The sequence below is a fragment of the Apium graveolens genome, chromosome 3 (assembly GCF_009905375.1).
Source record: "Apium graveolens cultivar Ventura chromosome 3, ASM990537v1, whole genome shotgun sequence".
Lineage (NCBI taxonomy): Eukaryota > Viridiplantae > Streptophyta > Magnoliopsida > Apiales > Apiaceae > Apium > Apium graveolens.
Window position 1 is genome coordinate 104,094,286 of NC_133649.1, and position 13,524 is coordinate 104,107,809.

General features: G+C 38.6%; 1 non-coding gene across 1 annotated transcript; it reads right to left on the reverse strand.

The window, feature by feature from the left end:
• Window positions 1-5,456: 5,456 nt before the first annotated feature.
• On the reverse strand, window positions 5,457-5,563 carry LOC141715796 (small nucleolar RNA R71). Its single transcript, XR_012572545.1, has one exon. It is a non-coding gene; the product is annotated as a small nucleolar RNA R71 (small nucleolar RNA).
• Between the last annotated feature and the right edge of the window lie 7,961 nt (window positions 5,564-13,524).

Below are 13,524 nucleotides of genomic sequence, written 5' to 3' on the forward strand. Positions count from 1 at the left end.
TTGATGTCTCGATAAGGGCCCGGTCCAATAATTTTTATGAAACTGAAATATTTCTAAAATTCTCGGAATATTTTAAAAAAACTGATAAAATAAAATATTCATAATTTTTAAAGCATTTTTGACTCGCTATACCCGCATTACACGATTTAACGAACCGAGCTGCACTTGAAATAAATTCATAAAATCACGAAAATAGTCTTAAAATATTACAAATATCCCGAAGTTTATAAAAACATAAATTTCGTAATTTTAAAATAATTTTTGAAACGCAATTTATACCCGCTTTTAGCAATTAAACGATTCAACGCGCGGGTAAAATTAATCCTAAAAATTCCCAAAATAATTTTAAAATTCTCAGAATATTCCAAACTTAAATAAATATGAGTTTCGTAATTTTTGAAGAATTTTGGAATTAAATACGGATTTTACAAATAAATGAAATCTAAAAATCATATAGGGCTAAATAATTGATGAAATATTGATTTCTAAATTTTAAAAAATCCCAAAAATATTTATTGTAATTATAAAGTCATAAAAATAATTTTAAAGATAATTTAAATATTTATGAAATTAAATTTTCAATAAAATCACTTTTTAAAGACAAAAACAAAAAGATACGACTCAGTAATTAATAATACAAATAATTCTCAAACACAACTGAGTCCCACACAATTAATATTACATACAACACATAGCAGACAGTATATCCATCAAATCCCTAATATTACTAAACGAACCCAATTTACCGATATCAATAAATGATCGGTTTTCAAATAAACTTTTGAAAATAATACATTTAAGAAAATATTTTCAGATATTAACAAGGATAGATATAACACTCAACAATTAGCATATTACCATTTAATAACACAAACTCGTCAAATAGGAATAAAATATCCACCATTTTATTCCTTCTAAATCAGAAAATCACATAAACATATTCAAATATTATTAATAATAATTCTGGAAATACGGGATATCACATTCTGTACTTGGCCCTGAATTTTTTCCTTTTACTGATTTTTTTTATGTTTTTCTCTTTTCTTCTTGCTTCCTCTACCTACTACTGTACAACATACTTGGGTTGCCTCCCAAGAAGCGCTTCTTTTACGTCGATAGCTTAATGTAGAATCTTGAGATCAAATGGACAATAAAACAGCACTAACCACCTCGCGGGTTGCCGTGTCACCGTAATAATGCTTCAACCGTTGACCATTTACCTTGAATGCTTGGCCCGGATCATTCTCAAAAATTTCCACCGCTCCATATGGAAACACAGTTTTGACAATAAACGGCCCTAACCATCTTGACTTCAACTTTCCAGGAAAAAACGGAGACGAGAGTTGAATAAAAGAACTTGTTGCCCCAGAACAAATGACTTGAGCACTAGACCACTATCATATCACCTCTTGACTTTCTCCTTATACATTTTATTGTTCTCATAAGCTTGAAGTCGAAACTCGTCAAGTTCATTCGATTGAAGCATCTTCTTCTTTCCAGCCGCATCCAAATCCAGATTTAACTTCTTCAAAGCCTAATATGCTTTATGCTCGAGCTCCACAAACAAATGACACCCCTTACCATAAACCAACTGAAACGGAGACATTCCCAATGGAGTCTTATATGATGTTCTATACGCCCAAACAGCTTCATCAAGCTTCAAAGACCAATCCTTCTTTGATGGACAAACCACTTTCTCCAAAATGCGCTTGATCTCTCTGTTAGATACCTCAACTTGACCATTTGTCTGAGGATGAAAAGCCGTAGCAATGCGATGATTCACATTATACCTTTTCATCATAGCAGTAAACTTGCGATTGCAAAAATGCGAGCCTCATCACTGATTATGACTCTTGGAGTTCCAAACCTTGTGAATATCTGCTTGTGAAGAAAATTAAGCACCAATTTCGCATCATTCATTGGCAATGCCTTAACTTCAACCCATTTTAACACGTAATCAACCGCCAACAAGATATACTGATTGTTACAAGATGAGACAAATGGCCCCATGAAGTCAATTCCCCAAAGATCGAAGACCTCAACCTTGAAAAACATATTAAGAGGCATCTCATCCCTCTTAGACATATTACCCACACATTGACATCGATCACATTTCAAAACGAACTGATGAGCATCTTTAAACAATGTCGGTCAAAAGAAACCAGCTTGAAGAACACGAGCTACTGTCTTTTCTCCACCATAATGTCCTCCATAAGCCGTTGAGTGGCAATATCGCAAGATCCCCCCCATTTCGCTATAAGGAATACATCTCCTGATGATTTGGTCAGCTCCTTGGCGAAAAAGAAATGGCTCATCCCACATATACCACTTCACTTCATGAAGAAACTTCTTCTTTTGAGCATAAGATAAGTCGGGAGGCATGATATTACTCACAAGGTAGTTCACAATGTCTGCAAACCACGGTTCTTCTTCTTGCACTCCAAACAGCTGCTCATCGGGGAAAGACTCATTTATCAATGTCTTATCCAATGAAGTAGCATTATGATTTTCTAAACGCGAGAGATGATCAGCAACTTGATTTTCAGTTTATTTCATGTCCTTGATCTCTAGTTCAAATTCTTGGAGATCGAATCAATATAGGCTTCGAGTCCTTCTTTGAGACGAGATATCAAATTGCAGCGTGATCAGTGAAAACTGTCACCTTAGTCCCAAGTAGATAAGATCGAAATTTCTCAAAACCATAGACAATAGCCAAAAGTTCTTTCTCCGTAGTAGTGTAATTCAGTTGAGCATCATTTAGAGTCTTACTATTATAGTAGACCATATGAAATATGTTGTTCTTCCACTGCCCAAGAACTGCTCCAACTGTATAGTCGCTTGCATCGCACATCATCTCAAAAGGCTCATTCCAATCAGGTGCAGTTATGACAGGTGCCGTAATTAGACTCTTCTTCAATATCTCAAAAGGTTCAAGGCATTCGTCATCGAACTTGAAAGGAACATCTTTCTCTAACAAACTGCACAAAGGCTTTAAAATTTTTGAGAAATCTTTGATGAAACGCCTGTAGAAACTCGCATGACCAAGAAAACTGCGAATTCCTTTAACCGAAATGGGTGGAGGAAGTTTCTCAATAACCCCTACCTTGGCCTTATCCACCTCAAGACCCTTACTAGAAACCTTATGCCCGAGAATGATGTCATGTCGCACCAAAAAGTGATATTTTTCCCAATTGAGAACCAGATTGGTCTCAACACACCTCTTGAGAACATGTCCAAGATTTTGCAAGCATTTATCAAAAGAATCGCCAAAGACTGAGAAGTCATCCATGAACACTTCCACGTTATGGCCAATCATGTCAGAAAAAATGGCCATCATACATCGCTGAAATGTGGCTGGCGCACCATGTTGAGTGGCATTTATGACACTTTATTATGCTCTAATAAGCTTTGAATTGGTGTATTTGTACTTAAGTTGTTATGTATTTTCTAGGCATTTCAGACATCATTCAGGTATTCAGGTGAATTAGCATTATTTTGGTGCTAATTTGGTGTCCCGGTGGTGTTGGAATTAAATGCTCGTGGAAAGCTGGCTCAAAGCAGCAAGTTTTAAGAAGAAATCTGAGTTTTTTCAGAAGGATGGCGTGTCCGCGGTGTGATAGCGCGCGGCTGCGCCGGGGTTCCAGAAATGCAGCGCGGCCGCGCGCGCTGAGGCCGAATTTCAGAATCCTGTTTCTACTACAATTCTAAAAGGGAAGGCTTTCATATTGTTGAGGGCAGCTATATATATTAATATTAGGTCATTTCTAATAGATATCAAGTCAGAGATGGACCAGAGCGCAAGGAGAAAACGGCAAGAGACCTTTAGCATAATTCAACAAAGGCGAAGATGATCGAGTCTATTCTTGTGAATCTTTGTTTTGAGTTGTAATTTGGATGCTTGTTTCTTGTTTTGCTGAACCTATACTCTTGTTTGTACTTGGTTTTATTTATTCATATGAAGACAACGTTGTTATATCATGTTTTCATCGGAACCCACGTTGATGATGAGTCCGATTATGGGCTAATCGTTATCATGGGGTTCTAGCGGATTTATTACGGATTTCTTTAGTTAAATTGTTTGATGCCTTAGTATGTGGTGATTGTATGATATCCTAGTATTGGTTGTGCGTATTCGTCTTATAAGCATCGCGGACTTATAAGATAGTGTGTTAATTCTTAATGAAGCGAAAGTGAATTTAAGGATTTAGAACTTGCCATACTAACATAGGTTCATGTATAAGTCATGCATGATTCGTAGATAACTTTAACCATCTTACTTGCCCTATGTAATCAAGATAGATAACTTGTGCTTAAACCGTTATGTTGTCAAATTCTATAAACATATAGAGTCTCAATATAATTGGTGTTTATTCAGCTTCTATCTCTTTTGTGGATGTCTGGTAGAATGGTACTCGTGCAACGAAAGTTGGCGTTTATCAGTTTCATGTTATCTGATTAGTGTCATCACCATTGCATGCTAGGGTTAAGAATAATAAGGCTATTTAATGAAGTATTTAATGAAGTTAGAATCTCATGTTTGTCATATATATATCAATTCAGTTAATCTTATCCTCGTAGTTATAATTGTTAGTGTAATTCTTACTTATAAACAATTTCAAATTCTTATCGTCTTAGCATTGGATAATAACCAAACATTGTTGCTTAGGTACATAAATTAGATAGTTAACCAATACAGTCTCTGTGGGAACGAACTAGAAAATATTCTATACTACTTGTGAACTCGTATACTTGCGTGTATTATTAGCGTGTGTTTAGCGACTAACAAGTTTTTGGCGCTGTTGCCGTGGACTGCAGTTTTAATTTATAGTTTATGTGCTTTCCATCAGTGGGCGTTAAAGTTCATTGACTCAGACATTGTTACTCATTTGTTCCTTGTATGGTTTCAGGTACTCTAGCGAGGGTGTATGCATACGCGTTCGCATACTTGTAAGTGAACATTAAATAAAGACGAGGAAGAACTTATGGTAGTTCGTAGGGAAGTTTTTGAGGAAGAAAAGAAGAAAGAAGAAGAAGAAGAGAAAGTTGAAGAGCCAATTGTAGTAGCTATGGGTGATCAAGCAGAAAATCTGAAGACTTTGATGGACTATTCTAAGCCTGAGATTAATAACATTCAGTCTAGCATCATCAGACCAGCCATCAGGGCTAATACTTTTGAGATCAAGTCGAGTACAAACCAGATGATATAAAACTCAGTTCAGTTTGGGGGTTCTCCTACTGAAGACCTCAACATACACATCAGGGATTTCATCGAGATCTGCGACACTTTCAAATTTAATGATGTGACTGAAGATGCTATCAAGCTACGACTCTTCCCATTCTCTCTGAGAGACAAAGCTAAGTGTTGGTTACACTCTCTACCAGTAGGGTCTATCACAACTTGGGAAGATCTTGCTCAAAAGTTTCTCACAAAATTCTTCCCCATGGCGAAGACTGCAGCAATCATGAATGCTCTTACCCAGTTCGCGCAACAAACTGAAAAATCTCTGTATGAGACTTGGGATCGATATAAGGAGATGTTAAGGAAGTGCCCACACCATGGCATGCCTGATTGGATGATTATTAACTGCTTCTATAATGGATTAGGTCCTACTTCTAGGCCCATGCTTGATGCAACATCAGGAGGAGCCTTGTGGGCTAAGAGCTACAATGAAGCCTATGAACTTATTGAACTGATGGCTGATAATGAGTACCAGAATCCTTCCCAGAGACTGACTCAGGAAAAAGTAGCAGGAATTTTAGAGTTGGACACAACAACTGCTATCGCTGCCCAACTTAAGGCTTTGACAATGAAGGTGGACATTTTGGCTAATTATGGATTTAATCAAATCACTAGTGTCTGTGAACTCTGTGCTGGTGCTCATGAGACTGATCATATATTTGACAGGTTGGCCGGTCATGAGTATTACTGTCTTCAGGATGGCTATTCGGGTTACAATCATATTTGTATCGCTCCAGAAGATCAGGAAAAGACTACCTTCACTTGTCCATGTGGTACTTTCGCCTTCAGAAGAGTTTCTTTTGGTCTGTGTGGTACACCAGCCATATTTCAGATATGTATAATGGCCATCTTTTCTGACATGATTGGCAAGAATGTGGAGGTGTTCATGGACAACTTCTCAGTCTTTGGTGATTCTTCTGATGAATGGTTTCAGAATCTGGGACACGTTATCAAGAGGTGTGTTGAGACCAATCTGGTTCTCAATTGGGAGAAATGTCATTTTATAGTGCGTCAAGGCATTATTTTCAGGCACAAGGTTTCTAATAAGGGTCTAGAGGTGGACAAGACCAAGGTGGGGTCATTGAGAATCTTCCTCCACCTATTTCTGTCAAGGGGATTCACATTTTTCTTGGTCATGCGGGTTTCTACAGGCATTTCATCAAGGACTTCTCGAAAATTTCAAAGCCTTTATGCAGTCTCTTAGAGAAAGATGTTCCTTTTAAATTCGATAACGAGTGCCTTGCAGCTTTCGAGACATTGAAGAAGAGTTTAATCACGGCACCTGTCATAACTGCACCTGATTGGAATGAGCCTTTTGATATGATGTGTGATGCAAATGACTATGCAGTTGGAGCAGTTCTTGGGAAGAGAAAGAACAATATATTTCATGTAGTCTACTACGCTAGTAAGACTCTAAATGGTGCTCAACTGAATTACACTACTATGGAGAAATAACTTTTGCCTATTGTCTACGGTTTTGAAAAATTTCGATCTTATCTACTGGGGACTAAGGTGAAAGTTTTCATTGATCACGCCGCCATTCGATATCTCATCTCAAAGAAGGACTCGAAGCCTAGATTAATTCGATGGGTTCTTTTGCTACAAGAATTTGAACTAGATATCAAGGACAGAAAAAGGAACTAGAAATCAAGTTGTTGATCATCTCTCGCGTTTAGAGAATCCTAACGCTACTTCATTGGATAAGATATTGATAAATGAGTCTTTTCCCGATGAGCAGCTGTTTGGAGTGCAAGAAGAAGAACCGTGGTTTGCAGATATTGTGAACTATCTTGTGAGTATAATCATGCCTCCTGACTTATCTTATGCTCAAAGGAAGAAGTTTATTCATGAGGTGAAGTGGTATATGTGGGATGAGCCATTTTTTTTGCAAAGGAGCTGACCAAATCATCAGAAGATGTATTCCTTATAGAGAAACGGGGGGGGGGGATCTTGCTAGATTTCCACTCAACGGCTTATGGAGGACATTATGATGGAGAAAAGACAGCAACTCGTGTTCTTCAAGCAGGTTTCTTTTGGCCAATATTGTTTAAAGATGCTCATCAGTTTGTTTTGAAATGTGATCGATGTTAACGAGTGGGTAATATGTCTAAAAAGGATGAGATGCCTCTTAATGTGCTTCTCCAGGTTGAGGTCTTCGATGTTTCAGGAATTTACTTCATGGGGCCATTTGTCTTGTCTTGTAACAATCAGTATATCTTGTAGCAATTGATTATGTGTCGAAATGGGTTGAAGTTAAGGCATTGCCAACAAATGATGCAAAAGTGGTGCTTAATTTTCTTCACAAGCAAATATTCACCAGGTTTGGAACTCCAAGAGTCATAATCAGTGATGAGGGGTCGCATTTTTGCAATCGCAAGTTCACTGCTATGACGAAAAGGTATATTATGAATCATCGCATCGCTACGACTTATCATCCTCAGACGAAAGGTCAGGCTGAGGTATCTAACAGAGAGATCAAGCATATTTTGGAGAAAGTGGTTTGTCCATCAAGGACGGATTGGTCTTTGAAGCTTGATGAAGCTGTTTGGGCGTATAGAACATCATATAAGACTCCATTGGGAATGTCTCCGTTTCAGTTGATGTATGGTAAGGGGTGTCATTTGCTTGTGGAGCTCGAGCATAAAGCATATTGGGCTTTGAAGAAATTAAATCTGGACTTGGATGCAGCTGGAAAGAAGAGGATGCTTCAGTTAAATGAACTTGACGAGTTTTGACTTCAAGCTTATGAAAACAACAAGATGTATAAGGAGAAAGTCAAGAGGTGGCACAATCGGGGTCTAGTGCTCAAGAAATTTGTGCCAGGGCAACAAGTTCTTTTATTCAACTCTCGTCTCCATCTTTTTCCTGGAAAGTTGAAGTCAAGATGGTCAGGGCCCTTCATAATCAAAATTGTGTTTCCACATGGAGCGGTGGAAATTTTTTAGAATGATCTGGGCCAAGCATTCAAGGTAAATGGTCAACGGTTGAAGCACTATTATGGTGATACGGCAAACCGCGAGGTGGTTAATACCGTTTATTGTCCACTTGATCTCCAGATTCTACGCTGAGCTAGCGACATAAAAGAAGCGTTTTTTGGGAGGCAACCCAAGTTTGTTGTACATTATTAAGTAGAGGAAGCAAGAAGAAAAGAGAAAATCACAAAAAATCAAAAAAAAGGAAAAATTCAGGTCTGACTACAGAAGCCTGGCGCGCCCGCGCTGGCTCAGGGTGCGGCCACGCCATTTTCATAGAAACACCGCGCTCCCACGTTGTTAGAGCGCGTGACCGCGCCGGTTTGGAAGAAGTATCGGCGCCCGCGCCGTGTCCCGAAATTGGAAAAAAATAAAAGGCAGTTTAAGGGGGGGAACGGAAATTTTGTCCCAAAATCAATTCCTAACCAAATTTTACTCCCCCACATCCCATAATTCCCTCTCCAAGTCAAACCCATTACTCCCATTATTCCCATAATCAAATCCCACTTCTATTCCATATTTAATTCTCTTTTCACCACCTATATATACATACACCCCATACACAAACTTCTTCACCAATTTACAAACTCTAAAACACAAATTCTCTCTTGAACATAATTCTTATTCTCTCTAATCAATTTCCATGGCACCCAAGAGACAAAAAATTCAAGTCGATAGCAGCGCCACCGATTCTTCAACTTCGAGTGGTTTGAGGCCCAGGTTTTCTACTCCCGAGGCTGAGGAGGAGTACACGAGGCTTCTCGCGAAGCCTATTGCTAAGGAGAGCGGTTTCCTTCCATCTGGGAATAATGGTAAGCTTTTGGAGATGATCTTGGAGATGGGCTGGGTTCATTTCTGTGAGGCACCAGCTGCTGTGCCTATGAGTGTGGTTCGTGAGTTCTATGCGAACGCCAAGGCCGAGAAGAATGGCTTCACTGTGGTGCGAGGGAGGATGGTGGAGTATAGTGCAGAGGCTATCAGGATCGTGATTGAGCAGCCCGCGAGGAAGGTGGGGCAGGATACCTGGAATGATAAGACTCCAGAGGACTTTGATCTGGATCTTATTGTTGCTACTCTGTGCTGGCCCGACACACATTGGAAGATCAAGAGGGGCAATCCATCTTCGCATGTGCATGAGGTTACTATGGAGCGTGCACGACTGCTATGGGGCATTCTGCAGGGTGATTATGTAGATTTGGGGATGGTGATATACCAGGGGATTCTGAGGTTCTTGAGGGGGAGCACTACGGGATCAATCTGTATGCGTCAATGGTGACAAAGTTGTGTGTGACAGTTGGTGTGCATTGGCCTACACATAAGCGGTTGCAGATTCCGAGTGCTCTGATCGATAGCACTACTTTGGCTATGATGCAGGAATGGGATGGAGGCAAGCCCAATCTGAAGGGGTTTGGGTATTCTTTTGACCACATTCCTGGTGGGAGGCCAGCTGTTGGTCAGGCGAGTAGGACTGCATGGAGATCTCAGTTAGGAGATAAAGGAGGACCATCACAGCAGCAGCAGGAGGCAATAGGAGCGGATATGGGAGATGGTTTGAGTTCGACGCAGTATAGGCGTCTTGCAAGGAGGATGGATGTGATGCACGATATTCATAGTCGTTTTGCACAGGATCTCACCCAGGCACTTGGGACTGCATTTAGAGCCACTGGAGTTGACATTCAGTGGCCAATATTTGGTGAGGATTCTGTGTATCCGCCTCCTGACATACCTGACACTCCACCCCTTGAAGGTGAGGATTCTGATTCAGAATAGGTATGCCTGATTCCTTACTATTACCTTCATTGAGGACAGTGAATATTTTAAGTTTGGGGATAGTAGTTGAAGGAATATGTTTGTGTGAGTCTCATATAGTTTGCATGTTCATGATAGTTTAGTTTATATAGTTTGCATATTTTGCCATGTAGTTTTTTTTTTGGTAGTTTACATGATATTTTGTTCATGTAGTTTTATGCATTTGCAATATAACATGATCCCTTAGATAATTTTTCCGATTGACTTGCGATATTGATGCTAGTGTAGTGATGTCATATTTAGTGATGTAGAGTCTTATTGGATTGATTTGCATGCTAGAGACACTTGTATTTCACTAAGTCTTATAGGTTGCTAGAGTGCTAGATCCTGATCATGGTTTATTTGTTTCGTCGAGGTTTAATCGCTTGTTTATATTTAGAATTTAGGGTATTCTCTTAATAATAAAAGACATGGATATTTAAAAATTGGAGAAATTGGATTTCATTGCTAGTTGTGTGGCTAGGTGTCAAATGGCTAGTAGCCAGCTCATATTTTTATGAGTAGTCTAGGGTTAAATGAGATGGAGCGAAACACACTCATTTAGAAATTGTGAAAAAAAAGAAAAGAAAAAAAAATGAAAAATGAAAAAAAAAAGAATAAGTGTTATGTATAATTGATCACGAGGTTAGTACTCGAGTTATTAAGTTCTTAGGGGACTTTGTGCCTAGTGACCTAATGCTTTTATTGTCTGGGATCCGCTAACCTAACACTCGCTACATGGGTGCTATTGTATAAGTCTTTTGTGGATCACACTCATTGCATGATCAAATAAGCATACTTGTGTTATTTTTTTGTGAATAAAAGCATGAATCCGTATAAAACTTCAATATAAGAATTGAAGTGTTATAAGTTATTTTGAGTCTAATTTTTTATTTTATTTATAACCTTACGATTGCATTGATAAGTAGTGAGTCATGGTTATTGATTTAGTTGTGATAGTATATCTGTAAGCATCTTCACACACGCCCGTCTCTAATTTGTAAGTTGATTTGTATGATTTGATTAATCTTAATGCGAATAACTGCATTTGTTGATATGCTGCTTGTTGGTTGGTTGAGTTATTCTATCGGGGATTGTTGCATTCATATAGTTGCATTCATGAATTTTAGTTTGGGGTATGTTGAGTGGCATTTATGACACTTTATTATGCTCTAATAAACTTTGAATTGGTATATTTGTACTCAAGTTATTATGTGTTTTAATGTGTTTTCTAGTGTTTTTGCATTTCAGGCACTATTCAGGTATTCAGGTGAATATTGATTGTTTTGGTGCTAATTTGGTGTCCCGGTGGTGTTGGAAAATCCGGCTCTAAGTAGCAAATTTTAAGAAGAAATCTGAGTTTTTTCCAGAAGGACGGCGCGCCTGCGCTGTGATAGCGCGCGGCCGGCCCGGGGTTCCAAAAATGCAGCGCGCCAGCGCTGTGATAGCGCGCAGCGACGATCTAGTTTATTCTTGTGAATCTTTGTTTTGAGTTGTCATTTGGATGCTTATTTCTTGTTTTGCTGAACCTATACTCTTGTTTGTACTTGGTTTTATTTATTCGTATAAAGACTACATTGTTATATCATGTTTTCATCGAAATCCACATTGATGATGAGTCCGATTATGGGCTAATCGTTATCGTGGGGTTCTAGCGGATTTATTATGGATTTTTTTAGTTAAATTGTTTGATGCCTTAGTATGTGGTGATTGTATGATATCCTAGTATTGGTTGTGCGTATTTGTCTTATGAGCGTCGCGAACTTATAAGATAGTGTGTTAATTCTTAATGAAGCGAAAGTGAATTTAAGGATTTAGAACTTGCCATGCTAGCATAGATTCATGTATGAGTCATGCATGATTCGTAGGCAATTTTAACCATCTTACTTGCCCTATATAATCAAGATAGATAACTTGTGCTTAAACCGTTATGTTGTCAAATTTTATAGACATAAAGGGTCTCAATATAATTGGTGCCTATTCAGCTTCTATCTCTTTTATGGATTTCTGGTAGAATGGTACTCGTGTAATGAAAGTTGGCGTTTATCTGTTTGGTGTTATCTGATTAGTGTCATCACCATTGCATGCTAAGGTTAAGAATAATAAGGCTATTGAATGAAGTATTTAATAAAGTTAGAATCCCATGTTTGTCATATATATCAATTCAGTTAATCTTATTCTCGTAGTTATAATTGTTAGTGTAATTCTTAGTTATAAACAATCTCAAATTGTTATCGTCTTAGCATTGGATAATAACCATACATTGTTGCTTAGGTGCATAAATTAGATAGTTAACCAATACAGTCTCTGTGGGAACGAACTAGAAAAGATTCTATATTACTTGCGAACTCGTATACTTGCGTGTATTATTAGCGCGTGTTTAGCGACTAACACACCACACAGACCAAAAGAAACTCTTCTGAAGGCGAAAGTACCAAATGGACAAGTGAAGGTAGTTTTTTCCTGATCTTCTGGAGCGATACAAATCTGATTGTAACCCGAATAGCCATCCAAAAGACAATAGTACTCATGACCGGCCAACCTGTCAAGCATCTGATCAATGAAGGGCAAAGGGAAGTGATCCTTCCTAGTGGCTTTGTTTAGCTTCCTGTAGTCCATGTAATCTCCCCACCCCGTAACTGTCCTTGTAGGAATAAACTCATTCTTCTCATTCGCTACCACAGTAATTCCACCTATCTTTGGTACACATTGAACCGGGCTTACCCATGAACTGTCAGAGATAGGGTAGATGATCCCTGCATCTAGCCACTTAAGAATTTCCTTCTTCACTACCTCCTTCATGATAGGATTAAGTCTTCTTTGTAGCTCGACCGTCGGTTTTCTACCCTCTTCTAGCAGAATTTTATGCATACAGTAAGAAGGGATGATTCCCTTGATATCTGCTATAGTCCATCCGATTGCCGACTTGAACTCTCTCAGAATCCTCAAAAGCTTTTCCTTATCACTACTTGAAAGGTCAGATGCAATAATAGCTTGAAGAGTAGATTCATCACCTAAAAATGCATACCTCAAATGTTCAGGTAAAGGCTTAAGCTCGAGAGTGGGAGCTTCCTCAATAGAAGGCTTGAGGCGTTTAGGAGCTTTATCCAATTCTTCCATTCCAAGAGATTCAAAAGGCATATCAATTTTCCTTTTTCAGGGAGAAACATTTAAATATTTCAATTGTTCTTCACCTTCGTCATCTTCACTATCCGAATTCCCCAACAAGGCTTTTTCTAAGGCATCAGACCTTAGCAATTGATCAAGTTCCGATGTGACCATCGAATCGACCAACTCCACTTTTAAGCACTCATCATTATCAGTAGGAATTTTTATAGCATTGAACACATTAAAAGTAACATCCTGATCCAGAACTCGTATGGTGAGCTCACCCTTCTGCACATCTATCAAGGTTCGGCTAGTCGCCAAGAAAGGTCTTCCCAAGATTATGGGAATCTTCTTATCCTCCTCGAAATCAAGAATTACAAAATCAGCAGGAAAGATGAGTTTATCAACCTTGACCAA